The sequence below is a fragment of the Chelonia mydas genome, chromosome 7 (assembly GCF_015237465.2).
Source record: "Chelonia mydas isolate rCheMyd1 chromosome 7, rCheMyd1.pri.v2, whole genome shotgun sequence".
NCBI classification, from domain to species: Eukaryota; Metazoa; Chordata; order Testudines; family Cheloniidae; genus Chelonia; species Chelonia mydas.
This window is the reverse complement of record NC_057853.1, coordinates 81326801-81330178: the sequence shown is the minus strand read 5'-3', so window position 1 is coordinate 81330178 and position 3378 is coordinate 81326801.

Here is a 3378-nt window from a genome sequence, read left to right as displayed (position 1 = left end):
AAGTACTCCTTTTCTTTTTGCGAATACAGACTAACACGGCTGTTACTCTGAAACCGATAAATATACTGACACATGAAGAGAGGGGAGTTACCTCACAAGTGGAGAACCCGTGTTGACGGGGCCAATTCGATCCAGGTGGATGTAGTCCCCTCCCAATAATAGATGAGGAGGTGTCAATTCCAGGAGAGGCAAAGCTGCTTTTGTAATGAGCCAGCCACTCCCAGTCCCTATTCAAGCCCAAATTAATGGTGTGAAATTTGCAAATGAATTTTAGTTATGCTGTTTCCCTTTGAAGTCTGTTTGTGAAGGTTTTTTGTTCAAGTATTGCTACTTTTAAATCTGTTATAGAATGTTCAGGAAGATTGAAGTGTTCTCCTACTGGCTTTTGTATGTTACCATTCCTGATGTCCGATTTGTGTCCGTTTATTCTTTTACGTAGGGACTGTCCGGTTTGGCCAATGTACATGGCAGAGGGGCATTGCTGGCACATGATGGCATATATAACATTAGTAGACGTGCAGGTGAATGAGCCTCTGATGGTGTGGCTGATGTGGTTGGGTCCTCTGATGGTGTCGCTAGAGTAGATATGGGGACAGAGTAGGCAACGAGGTTTGCTACAGGGATTGGTTCCTGGATTAGTGTTTCTGTGGTGTGGTGTGTAGTTGCTGGTGAGTATTTGCCTCAGGTTGGGGGGCTATCTGTAAGCGAGGACTGGCCTGCCTCCCAAGGTCTGGGAGAGTGAGGGATCGTTTTCCAGGATAGGTTGTAGATAGTTGATAATGTGCTGGAGAGGTTTTAGCTGCGGGCTGTACGTGATGGCCAGTGGTGTTCTGTTATTTTTCTTGTTGTGCCTGTCCTTGGGTAGGTGATTTCTGGGTACCCGTCTCGCTCTGTCAGTCTGTTTCTTCACTTCCCCAGGTGGGTATTGTAGTTTTAAGAATGCTTGATAAAGATCTTGTAGGTGTTTGGGGGATTGGAGCAAATTCAGTTGTATTTTAGGGCTTGGCTATAGACAATGGATCGTGTGATGTGTCCTGGATGGACGCTGGAGGCATGTAGGTAAGTATAGCGGTCAGTAGGTTTCCGGTATAGGGTGGTGTTTATGTGACCATCACTTATTTGTACTGTAGTGTCCAGGAAGTGGATCTCTTGTGTGGACTGGTCCAGGCTGAGGTTGATGGTGGGGTGGAAATTGTTGAAATCCAGGTGGAATTCTTCAAGGGCTTCCTTCCTGTGGGTCCATATGATGATGTCATCAGTGTAGCGCAAGTAGGGGAGGGGCATTAGGGGACGAGAGCTGAGGAAGCATTGTTCTAAGTCAGCCATAAAAATGTTGGCATACTGTGGGGCCATGCGGGTACCCATAGCAGTGCCGCTGACTTGATGGTATAAGTTGTCTCCAAATCTGAAATGGTTGTGGGTGAGGATAAAGTTACAAAGCTCAGCCACCAGGTGTGCCGTGGCCTCATCAGGGATACTGTTCTTGACAGTTTGTAGTCCATCCTCATGTGGAATATTGGTATAAAGAGCTTCTACATCCATGGTGGCCAGGATGGTGTTTTCAGGAAGATTACCAATGCATTTTAGTTTCCTCAGAAAGTCGGTGGTGTCTCGAAGATAGCTAGGAGTGCTGGTAGTGTAGGGTCTGACGAGAGAGTCCAAATAGCCAGATAATCCTGCTGTAAGAGTGCCGATACCTGAGATGATGGGGCATCCAGGGTTTCCAGGTTTATGGATCTTGGGTAGCAGATAGAATACCCCTGGTTGGGGCTCTGGGGGTGTGTCAGTGTAAATTTGTTCCCATGCTGTATCAGGGAGTTTCTTGAGCAGATGGTGTAGTTTCTTTTGGTACTCCTCAGTGGGATCGGAGGATAGTTGCCTGGCAGCCTCCTTTTCATAATCCAACCTGTTCATTATGACTACAGCACCTCCTTTGTCAGCCCCTTTGATTATAACGCCAGATTTGTTTCTGAGGCTGTGGATGGCGTTGCGTTCTGTAAGGCTGAAGTTATAGGGCAAGTGATGCTGTTTGTTCACAATTTCAGCCTGTGCACGTCGGCGGAAGCACTCTATGTAGAAGTCCAGTCTGTCATTTCGACCATCAGGAGGAGTCCAAGCAGAATTCTTCTTCTTGTAGTGTTGGTAGGAGGGTTCCTGTGGGTCAGTGCACTGTTCAGTGGTGTGTTGAAAATATTCCTTAAGTCGGAGATGACGAAAGTAGGCTTCCAGATCACCCACAGAATTGTATCATGTTCGTGTGGGTGGTGGGGCAGAAAGAGAGTCCCCGAGATAGGATAGACTCTTCCGCCAGGCTAAGTGTGTGGTTGGATAGATTAACAATATTGTTAGGTGAGTTGAGGGTACCACTGTTGTAGCCCCCTCTGGCATGTTAGAGTTTAGATAGTTTACTGTCCTTTTTCCTCTGTAGAGAAGTGAAGTATGCATTGTAAATGGCTTGTCTCGTTTTTGTAAAGTCCAGCCACGTGGAAGTTTGTGTGGAAGGTTGGTTTTGTATGAGAGTTTCCAGTTTTGAGAGCTCATTCTTGATCTTTTCCTGTCTGCTGTACAGGATGCTGATCAGGTGGTTCCTCAGTTTCTTTGAGAGTGTGTGGCACAGTCTCTCACCATAGTCAGTGCAGTATGTTGATTGCAATGGGTTTTTTTTACCTTCAGTCCATTTGGTATGATGTCTGTCTGTATCTGTTAGAAACACTAATCCAGGAACCAATCCCTGTAGCAATCCTCATTGCCTACTCTGTCCCCATATCTACTCTAGCGACACCATCAGAGGACCCAACCAAATCAGCCACACCATTAGAGGCTCATTCACCTTCACATCTACTAATGTTATATATGCCATCATGTGCCAGCAATGCCCCTCTGCCATGTACATTGGTCAAACCGGACAGTCCCTACGTAAAAGAAAATCAGGAATGGTAACATACAAAAGCCAGTAGGAGAACACTTCAATCTTCCTGGACAGTCTATAACAGATTTGAAAGTAGCCATATTTGAACAAAAAAACTTCACAAACAGACTTCAAAGGGAAACTGCATAACTAAAATTCATTTGCAAATTTCACACCATTAATTTGGGCTTGAATAGGGACTGGGAGTGGCTGGCTCATTACAAAAGCAGCTTTGCCTCTCCTGGAATTGACACCTCCTCATCTATTATTGGGAGGGGACTACATCCACCTGGATCGAATTGGCCCTGTCAACACCGGTTTTCCACTTGTGAGGTAACTCCCCTCTCTTCATGTGTCAGTATATTTACATCTGCAGCTGTCATTTTCACTCCATGAACCTGAAGAAGTGGGGTTTTTACCCACAAAAGCTTATGCTCAAATAAACGTGTTAGTCTTTAAGGTGCCACCAG